The sequence below is a fragment of the Alosa sapidissima genome, chromosome 24, assembly GCF_018492685.1.
Source record: "Alosa sapidissima isolate fAloSap1 chromosome 24, fAloSap1.pri, whole genome shotgun sequence".
Classification (NCBI taxonomy): Eukaryota; Metazoa; Chordata; class Actinopteri; order Clupeiformes; family Clupeidae; genus Alosa; species Alosa sapidissima.
The window spans coordinates 15,235,030-15,246,991 of NC_055980.1; positions in this window are offsets into that span (position 1 = coordinate 15,235,030).

Consider the following 11,962-nt stretch of genomic DNA (forward strand, 5'->3'; position numbering starts at 1 on the left):
TGGGAGGGCACTCACAGGCCAGGCGAGTGAGATGAAACATACTTGCAAAAAGTCACACTCGCTCGCCAGGTAAGTCGTCAGGACACGGTAATTAATCCAGTGCCCCTGACAGTCTCCACTGGCTTGCCAGCAGTTGCTTTATTGCCTTTCATAGCTGTCTTATTGCTTTCCAAACAGGGCCACAGTGGCTTGCTTTGACTAGCTGTCTTGATTTAACTCGGTATCACGTTGCTGCTATAGACAAAGATAACACTTTAGTAAATCAACACACGCTTGTCCTCTCTTGTGCACCAGACTGCAGAGAAGAGAGGGGGAGGGGGGTTATCGACCAGAACATGTGCAGGAAGGGTTTGCTCTTCTCTTAAGTCACTAACACGTTGAAATAGGAATCAAAACAAATATAATGACCTTTCAAAACTATTAGTATTGTAATGAGAAATGTGTTGCCTGATGATTTTTACACAGCTTAAGCATATCTCTGAAATATACAGACTACATGAAATGCAATGACAATAATGAATAACTAAGCGGATGATACATATTTATTGTAGATAAAAGCAAACAGTGACTATATGAAGTTTGTTTTAGGTTTTATTTTCACGATTTGCAACTGTCCAGCTCTGTCTTTGTCTGTTTTCTGTATTGGAGGATTAATACCGCACGCACCGTTGGTAGGTCGGTGTGAGTTTTTCGGGGGAGATGTCATGAGGCGCATCTCCACTAAAATGTGCATACCTGCAGCCACACGCCACTTTTCGCGTGTCCCTTTCAAGTCGAGTCAGAGAGCCCCCTGAGACAGAGAGACACGTCCATCAGAGAGGCACGACTCAGCCGCTCTGACCCGACAGATCTGTCAATGTCGGCAGGAGTCCGGGGGCTCCCACAGGCCAACGACTTCAAACAAACGCCTGACAGTGTGTTTGATTTGCATAGGAGTAATATGTCAAGGAAAACATATGTCATCATAATATATAGATGTGGGGGAGTTTACTATGCAGCAGTCAAAGGTACAGTCATCAATTATAATCCAGTACAACCTTTTGTCAAATTTTGCACATTTCTCCACACAGTTCTCTAACTGTGCCTTCTCAGTGTGTGCTCAAACAAAATAAGATAACACTTTAGTTTAGTGAACATATGTTAACCATTAATACATAACAAATATCTATTAATATTTTGTCACTATAAGTCACATATTCAGAGTGTTAGTCTGTAAACTCTCTATTTTGATCCGTACTATATACTAGTAACCTTAGATCTAGACCAACTAGTTGCTTATTAAGGATTTACCAAGAATAAACAACCTACTGAGTAAGAATAAAAACCTGATCAATAAAGACCTATTAAATATGTAATGATGCAGACATCATTGAGCGCTAATACATACACTGTACACATATTAGTAATGTATTAATGGGTAACATGTGTTTATTTTTGGTAAACTACAACGTTACCAAAAATAAACAGTTTGTACACATCCCTGACTCTGTAAATGGGAGGACAGAGCAATACACAACTCCAGCCAATCAGCACCTTTGCCTCAGGAGCACTGAAGGAAGAAGTGTAATATGATTGGCTGTTCTCTTTAACATTTCATCACTATGTTGGACTAAGGCTGATGTGCTTTCTCTGTACAAATTATTGAGTTGTTGAGGGCTAAGCTTAAATCTACCTGAGAAAGGCATTAAATATAGTGTGTGTGTGTGTGTGTGTGAGAGAGAGAGAGAGAGAGAGTGTGTGTGTGTGTGTGTGTGCGTGTGTGCATGTGTTTATTCACATTAATAATTCATCTAACATTCCCACATTTCAATGTACTTTCACAGTCATTTTAACACTTCCTGCCATTTCATGTCACTGAAAAGAGATTAGAGGGTTGTCCATTGGATCCCCACCCACCCATCCACTGCCCCCACCACCTCCTTGACAATTTCCATCACTTTCCATTCTACTTCAGCAGCTGATAACAGAGAATATTAGTTTTATATGACTCGCCTGGCCTAAATGAAAAGAGAGCTAACTTTAATGACACCGCAATTAACCGCTTCAGTAGCCCAAGCGGCCACAGGACAAGATATCCACTCCATTTGAGGGATAATGAATTATGCTATTAAGACTGTGGAGGTCACCTTGTGTTACAGACATCCCAGCTAATGTATTGGCATTTTCTTAGAATAAGATAAATGTAGACATGAGAGATAATTAGTGAATGCCTTATTTCTTTGGCGCAAGACTCAGCTTGAGAGCAAGTAGGCCGTGATGGCAGCCAACTCCGGAACGTAACAGGGCCAGAGTTCACCCGCATCTGACCTGGATGTGAACCATTGCCTGGTCTCTTCCTCTCTTTCTCTCTCTCTGTCCTCCACTATCTCTGTGTATTTATGCCGTCTGGAGAGCTTCCGTAGCGGATCATGGCCCATCAGGCAGCAGATTGATTCGCACAGCCCTTTTAAATCATCATCATCAATACGGTTTGTCATCTGCGAGACGTAAGAGGCTTACTCTGAAACGGCCTGCTCTGATGATGGAGGCGCTGTCAGCTCCTCTCCGAACTGCACTCATTGACAAAAGCATTTTTACAACTCCACAACGGGCTGTCATCTGGGCGCATGATGGGCTTGTTTTCTTACAAAAGCGAGATGACTAGACAAAGACATTTCTTGAATCAGCACGACGGTATTCATCGCATAAATCCGGCAACGGATCCGTCCGCATACAAATAGGCCTAAACGTAACAGCTCCTCCAGCTCTAGACTCAAACAATCCTAGGATATGATGTTTCCTTTTTTAAATATCTCTTCACAAAGGATGAAGTGATTACTGCTAAATCTCTTGGCATTTGCTCTTATGCTTTTGCAGGGCCCAAGCCGCACAGAGAAACGGTGATGTTACGTTGTGGTCACTTCACTTTGCTCTTGGCATTCAGATCTCCCCCCACAGAGAATCCATACAAAAAGCCGCTTAGCACCCAGGGGACCTCAGTCTTAATTAATACCTCTGTCTTTGCTAACCCGCTCCCCTCTCCTCACAGATATTTCATTTGGCAGGGTTCTGATAAAGAGTTTGGGATCATTTTGTCGGTGACCTTGGCATTTCTTTGCCGAGCTGTGCGTATTGATAATTCTCACCCCTCGCGGCACCCACTCCTCGTTTGTCATGATTATTGCAGATTTCTTTTTTCTGCTGTCATTTGTGAGTGGGGATCGATGGCGTTCGGATAGCTGTTTGGATGTTGTATTGGCAGTGCGTGCAACCTTTCATTTACAAATGAGGCCCTCTTTAGCTGTCTGTCCTAGCACTGGACAGACTGTTCTCCTGATGCTCATCCCCCCCTTGGTCGTCATTGCATCTCTGCTGAAGTAAGACCTGAAACACCTTCATCCATGTTCCTCTAAACCCAGACAGTACAGACACTGTATGATTTTGGCCCCATTTTAGGCCTGATCCAGCTGCACTCGACAAAACTTAGAATGGAGCAGAATTCCCATCCGATTGCTTGTCGTTTGAAGTGCAGTCAGGCTTACAATGCCAGATTACAAGACATAGCACGCAACGTTCCAGCTCCTGACCAAATTCATTTAGCAGACGCTTTTATCCAAAGTGATTTAGTACAAAAATACACACTGCGTGTGTGTGCGTTCCCCAGGTAAAATATCGTCAGCACCCCTCTCTCCCACTTGAGTCAGAGGAACAATGATAATGATGGTGACTTTATGGTAAAAAACATGCAAGACACAAAGGCCTCCAGGAGAAGCACTTCATCAACTGATAATGAAGATTTCCCTGACCAAAACTTTTTGTTTTTTTGTGTGTAAAACAACATGACATAATATGACTTTGGCGCAAACTAAAAGTAGTATATTCTTTACAAAAATAATATAACATATGATACTATTAAAATAAGTTCCATTGAATGCTGGTTATTAGATTCTAAATGATCAATTGTGGTTTTCTCAATAGTGCACTTGGATCTTATTTTCAGTTGACGATTTAGAACCTGTGGTCTAATCCACACATCACATTTTTCCATGTGATCATATTCAACTTCATTAAGGCAGTATTATTCTGTCCACTCCCAAAGGAAAGGGGACAGCCAGTGACTGGTGCGCACAAGAGAGGAGTTTAATTGCCAATCTGTTGAACAGGGGCAGTCCTTCTCACTAAAAAAGACAACCATTACAAAATGGCGTGGCATTTGCAACACCGACTCTGAGATGACTTGTTGGGTGCTGCCATGTGACACATAGCTGATATATTAGCCTGCATACTTTTCCACAAATCAACCCTTCAAATGGAAATCCTTTTAGCGGAGACACACATGAAGGGGGAAAAAGTGAACGTCTTAATGTAAAGACAAAAAAAGATGACCATTAGCTTGTCAACTTGGCTAAAGGTGTATTTTACACCTTTATAAATTAGGCACATGCCCCCCACCCCCTTCTGTAGAGCTAAGCAGTGCTGACAGGCGGATTCCTTTCCTTTTTTCAACGTATTAAAGACACTTTCTCGCTCCGGCAACCAGGTCTAGCCTGCCACCTTCTCGCTGGGGTGTCACATGACCACTGGTAGCCAATGCAGCCTGACAGGCCACTGTCACTTCCCATCATCCTCTTGGAGAATTCCACCTCTCTCTCTCTCTCTCTCTCTTTCTTTCACTTACTCTGTACTTTGAACACCCCCCTCCCATAAATGTATAGATGGACTTACACATTCTCTCTCTCTCTCTCTCTCTCTCTCTCTCTCTCTCTCACACACACACACACACACTTTCCAGCTACAACAATTATTCCTCCTGACAAGCCATCCATCAGTTTTCAACCATGGAGCACTTTGCTCCCCACCCCTTTGCCTCCTCATACAGGCTGCAGAGATGCACTGGCATGTTCCAGACAAAAGCCTATAGGAGTGTCGCCACTGTTGGTTTGTTTTGCATTTCTATGCCATATTTACTTGCCATATTTACAGATGATTTAGGTTTCATTATTGTAAACTGTGCTATGTTGTGCTGTGCTATGTAAGACTGGTGTTGCAACCAGAATACTGTTAATAGTTTTGCATCTTTAAAAAGTTGCTTAAAATTTTATTATTATTGTTAAGAAGAAAATAACAAAACAAACAGCGAACACTCAAACAAATAAGATATTGAACTAACAAGTAACTTGATCCAAGTACCATATTGCCAAATAATTTAATGAGACAACAAAAACACTATCCTCACGTCCATTTGATTTACACAAGAGAACAGAAAGCCCCTGAAGCGTCTGGCAGCCCACTTCACGGTTGAAACCCTGCTCATCTGGCCTGTACAGAGCTCAGCGCTGAGAGATCTGTCCCCACGGCTTCCGGGTGAATGTCATAAATACTGCTAAGACAAACAAGGCCGTCAGACTCCTGCTCTTTGCCACAGTGGCGGCAGCAGCGGTGGTAGTGGTGGTGGTGGTGGTGGCAGGGGCTGCGGCAGCAGGCGTGACAGTGGCGGAGAGGGGGGACGCTGATGTAGGGGACGGTCCAGTGCCGCGAGGAGCTCTAATTAAAATCTTGGCGTGAAAATTAATGACGAGTGTCGAGAGAAGCATCTGGAGGTCTCGGAGGGACGCTTTGTCTCGGCGCTGGCATTTGCCATGGCCTCAGGACGACAGGAACTCTGACCTGGGCCACGCTCCGCTGGCCGTGACGCCTCGGCTTGACGGATGTCAAAAATCAGCTGTGACTCTCTTCACCCTCATCTCTTTTCCTCCTCCTCCTCCTCCTCCTCTTCTTCACTTCTTCCTCTGCCTGCACCAGAGAATGTTGTGAAGCAAAATGACTGCTGTATGTCAAAACTGCCCATTTGTCTTTTTCCTTCTTTTTCCTTCTCTTCCACCTCCTCCTTTCAGATAACTCAAACAACTTCTCCGCTCCAACCCCGCAATCATGTAGCTGTTGTGTGACAACGTGTGTCCTGACCTTGCTGTAAGGAGAGGTTAAAGAGTGTTTATCTCACATAACCCACAGCCCAAACACAGGCCGGGGCGCAGAGGGCCTCTGCACTGGCGTGAACAGGTGTGCTTTCAGAGGGATAATTGACATGATGACGATACCTGGCAGCCTGGGGACCGTCCTTGTTATCCCATCACTCACCTGGCGGCTTCCAAAGATGCATCGGCACATCAGCCCTTGGGGTTGTTGGGGGGTTTTTTTACCCTCCACAAACATAAACTTCCGAACAGAAATATGTGAGCATATGGTTATCAGCACCCCCAGATGCCGGCCACATTGCACAGGCCCCTGTTCGATACCCACAGTGATGTACGTCGATTAGGCAGGTGCAGGAATTTGCCATAATCAAAACAATCCTCTTCCCAGGCCCAGATTCACTATTTCCCACTTACCCGTAATTATAAACGCCAGCCTGCCTCTGATAATGGCGCTTTGCTTTCCCGGCAGCTTGGCATATGTAACTGGGAATGAGAACTAATAATACGGTATGCTGGCTGCCACAGCTGTTGGAGAAACAGGACAACACCCTTCCTAAATGACTATATTTCAGCATTTATCACAACATGGCGCCAACGCTCAGCAATCCATCAACAGGACCTTTAGTGACCTCCAGGTGACTGCAACACCTGGATACAGATTGTTGACTAATTGTTAACTATAAATGGGCGTGAGTGTTTACGTTTTGCCAAAATCGCCACAGACTGACGAGAGAGTTCAAACTGACACTGTCATTTTCCTCTTTTAAAAGTCGTTGATATTTATGGCTGATCATTTGTTATCATCATGTAAATATAGTGGCCATGTTAGAATCCAAGTACCTGTGTTAAAGGTACCATCAGTGATTCTAAGCTATTTCTAACCCATAACACTTCAGTTCACCTTCAGTGAATATCTGTTCTCGATCCACTAACTTTGCCTTCCATGAGTATACTGTTAAAAACAACCCTGGTCTTCGTACATAGCCCTGGCTCTATTAACTGGAAACAAACAAGTTAGAGCGAACCTGTGGTGTTTTGTTGGTATTTGGTTCAAATATCAACAGACATGACATCATCCAGAATCGCTGCCAGTACCTTGGAAAGCAGGAATGTACACAAGTAAGCTGTCTGCTGTACTGGGAGTGGAGGGTTAACAGTCTCCCAGCTGTTGTCACATTAATCACCTCTGATGCTGGCTCTAAAAGGACGGCTCCAGGAAATGAAGACACCAGCTTGTCAGCCGAGGTGCTCTGACGTGACTCCATCGGACATGTGGACGATTATTGACAGGGCGAGAAAGAGCGAGCGAGAGAGAGGGAAAACCACAGAGACAGGAAGAAAGAGAGAGAGAGAGAGAGAGAGAAGGAGTGAGTGAGTGAGTGAGAGTGAGAGACGGGGAGGGGAAGAGGGAGCTATCAGTCCTAGAGTCAGTCAGTCACCTTGGCACTGATGCAATGTCACCTGAGACCACACCATTACTTCTCAGAGTCCGGCAAACCATTATTTAAGAAGACAAACAGCGGAGGGCTCCCAATGTCACCCAGAGGACATGCCGCCTCTCAATATATCCCTGTATCTGTAATCACTGTCAGAGCCACCATATGGACACCGGTGTCGAAAAACAGAGTAGAAGATTCCAGATTAAACATTACTAAAGCAAGGCCACCAAGTTAATTCTGTCTATCACAGAAGTGAACATAAACTTTCAGCTCAGCTCAGACTTTGTATCAAATAGAAAGACAAAGTGCATTTTCACTGAAGCTTTGAAACCACTTAGTCTAGATAATCAGTGTTACATTAAGCCAAGTTATTGATTGAACCAAGTTATTGATGGTTTCAGCAATAAGCCATAAGCAATTTCAGAGAAACAGATATTATCTGTAATGTTTCTAGATAGCTTTGCAATCTAATGGTGGAAACACATTCTGAGTGGAAACAATAGTTGGCACTGGGAATCAAAACAGCCCAGTGATTAGGGGTGTACATAACAATGTAATAAACCAATCAGGAAACATCTAAAGGGGCAGGAATCCCTACCTGCCAACGTTGTGTCTTCCCTACAGTGAAGAAATGAGGAAGTTAGTGAGAAACACTAACATTGCCTTAAGCATCTTCAACTCATATCAATCTTTCAACAGCACACACAAACCGTAATGTCTGAGTCACTGTTAGAGAACCTGTAATGTTATCGTTTCACTTTAAATACCATACTTTTGATATCTCTCACACACTCCAACACAAACATGTATCGTATTACTTTCACTGAGAGAGAGATTTGTTTTGATTCGAAACGATCCTCGTTCATTTTCACTGGGGGAGGGGGGGGGGGGACTGACAACGGGAGTCAACTGCTAGCACGCCGTGCGCTAATAGAATCCTGTGATGTTGCACAAGCACTGATTAAAAGCTTTTGACTCCTCATCTTTTCATTAGATGGCAACAATGTGCTTCTGCGAGCGATTAGAAGCTGCGCTGTCTAAATGAATGAGGGGGCCCGTGGAGAGGGGCAGCGATGACTAATTTGCAAATGAATCCATTACGATACGTGCACACAACTAGGGGAAGCAAGCAGGCCCTGCTCGAGCGCTCACAACTTACCAGAGGCGCTACAGTGTGCACTGCTCTGGCAAATATGAATAAAGATGGCAACTATGGGAAGCGCAGTATACATGGCCCTGTGCCAACATTTCCATGTATACTGCGCTTCCCATAGGCAAATTACATTTCAAGTTAAAATACTCCTTTGGTAAAGGAAAGTGAAAGGACAGATCAAAACGAAAAACGATGGTTCCATGCTATCCATGTGGGGTTACATGCCCACTAAGTTTCGTGTACCCCGGTCTTTCAGTGTCCCAGGAATCGTTGTTGGTGTACGGTCACTAAATGTACACATCAATTATTTTATTGTAAGGCCCCCAAAAAACTTGGCATGCATTCGGAAGGTGTCATAATGATGAATATGAATAAAGATGGCAACTATGGGAAGCGCAGTATACATGGCCCTGTGCCAACATTTCCATGTATACTGCGCTTCCCATAGGCAAATTACATTTCAAGTTAAAATACTCCTTTGGTAAAGGAAAGTGAAGAAAGTTTTATATTTGTCATCCCAATAGCATACATTATGATACAAATCACTGTATATGCAAAAACGTAGCCCAAAAAGGTAACACACACTGGCAAAACATCCTTAAACTTGTCCTAATTGTGGACAACTAATAATAAATACTACCAAAAGTGTATACACAATGTGTGTCTATAAAGTTATAGCTCTGTCTCACATATATATTCTTTCACTCTCTTGTACAGTCTTTTCTCTCTCTCTCTCTCTCTCTCTTGCACACACACACACACACACACACACACATACTCTCACGCACATCTGCAGGCAAGCTCTGGCTCCCCTTGCCCAGGCGGTAGACTGGCTCTCCGGTCTGATTTATCACACTGACGCCCTCAGAAGGCAAAGTAATTAATAGGAGCACGGACTTCTAATTTCAGTGACTTCCACCGCCACTGGATTCCGTTTGATTTATGACAGGCGGCGAGTTTGCATTTTATCAGTTCATTCGCTCGTTATTTATGCTGATGACCAATTTCAATGGGTCGCCGTCATCTAACTCGCCACTAATCAAAGAGAATTAGGGTTCAGTGAATTATTTAGGCGACGCTAATTTGTCTTCGGGAACAAGAAGGGAGACAGGGGGTGGGGAGGGAGGAGGGGTGGGAGACTAGTCGGAGCAAGAGAGTGACTCAGAGAAAGGGTACCAATAGCCAGAGCGGTGATGGATATGACTCGGAACATTTTAGATTTGTGCGGTCAAGCTGAGCAGAAAGCCCTGCAGAACTTCCGAGTGGCGAAAGGCAAAGCATCCACGCCTGCGACGGCCCGCTGTAATAATAATTTGCTATAAAAAGAGGTGACAAATGATAGTGTATTAATAACATGATACCATTACGGTAATTTATTCAGTCACACAGGGAGTCAAATGTCAGTCATGCTTCAGTACAGAAAGTACTACAGTGAGTCGATCTGTCAGCGCACAATAGGACAGACTTATGCTCACGTCAAGGACATTATGGGGCGTGCTTCAAAGATATCCCTCAAGACGATGTTCATATTACTAACAAAGACTACGACTATGGGGGTTTAATGAAACCCCGCAATGGCAGGGTTATATTCATATTCAAGACCTAATTGCCTCCATCAAATTCCAACATTTATGTGATTCCAAGGTATTATGAGGGGATAAAACAAAGAAAAAATATTGTCTGTGTGCTCCTTGAGGTGGAACGCCAACAGGCCTGGCTGGAAGAAAAATAATTAATTCCTGTCCATTCAGCCCAGCCTTATTCCTCTCTGAAGACACATAACAGGGTTACACCTCACAATGCACTCCATGGACACTATAGGTGAGCAAAGAAATGAAACGTGGGCCACAAAACAAACACTCACAGAACTAGATGTACCGCAGAGCGGTACAAAATATGACCACCGCCCAGTCCAGCACATTTTTTCCACAAAAATAAATCACGCTGAAAGGCCTACATGATTCTAACTGTCTCACTAAATTGCATTATCCACACTCAATTCTCACTGGTATCTGCTAGACAACAAGTACCAAAACATGATAGATTTCACATGTAAAATTGATTTTATACAACCCCACCCCCATCTTGCCTGTTCATAATTCTGAGAAATTCTTGAATTGTGTGCATGTGTGCGTGCACACGTTTATGTTTATGTGTGTGTGTGTGTGTGTGTGTGTGTGTGTGTGTGTGTGTGTGTGTGTGTGCATGCTTGTGTGTTTGTCTGCGTATGTGTGTTTGTGCATGTGCATGCATGCGTACATATGTCTACTGTGTGAGTATGTGTCATACGTATGATTACTGTGAATGTATGTGTGTGCGTGTGTATCTGTTTATGCACATGTGTGCACATGGAATGGGTTAACATGACCCCTGGAGGCAAACATACGGAAAAATCCTAGGCCCTACGGTTCTCAAGATATTCACAGAAAACTGTGTCTGCCCTACCCTCCTTTCGGGGGGGTCCAGACCAGCGGGGGGGGGGGGGGGGGAGGGGGGGGCTACAGATCAAAACGAAAAACGATGGTTCCATGCTATCCATGTGGGGTTACATGCCCACTAAGTTTCGTGTACCCCGGTCTTTCAGTGTCCCAGGAATCGTTGTTGGTGTACGGTCACTAAATGTACACATCAATTATTTTATTGTAAGGCCCCCAAAAAACTTGGCATGCATTCGGAAGGTGTCATAATGATCCTACACTTTCAATTTCGTGCAGTTTTGACCATGTCAGCCAGAGATATTGTGATGAAAACACCTAATTTTTTGCTTTTTAATTTTTAACTAGGTGGCGCTATACATGAACTAAGTGGTCATGGGATGGGTTGACATGCCCCCTTAAGACCAACATACAAAAAAAAGGTGGACCTCCTAGGCCCTATGGTTCTCGAGATATTCACAGAAAACTGTCTCCGGCCACCTACAGGCCAGTTGGTGTATAGTAACATAAATTAATTTATTGTGTGGCCCCCCATGAGCGGAATTCCACGAAACTTGGCGTGCATTCAGAGGGTGTCATAATGATCCTACACTTCCAATTTCGTGCACAGATACCTGCGATTACAACACCTCATTTTTACTTTTTTGTGTTTAACTAGGTGGCGCTATACATGAAATGAGTGGTTATGGAATGGGTTGACATGGCCCCTTGAGATCAACATACAAAAAAAAATGGTCCTTCTAAACCCTACAGTTCTCGAGATATTCACAGAAAACTGTGTCTGCCCTACCCTCCTTTCGGCGGGTCCAGTCCAGCGGGGGGGGCTACAGATCAAAACGAAAAACGATGGTTCCATGCTATCCATGTGGGGTTACATGCCCACCAAGTTTCGCGTACCCCGGTCTTTCAGTGACCCGGGAATCCTTGACAGAAAATTTAGACATGCGAAAAAGAAAAAAAAAAAAAAAATCTGACTAAACC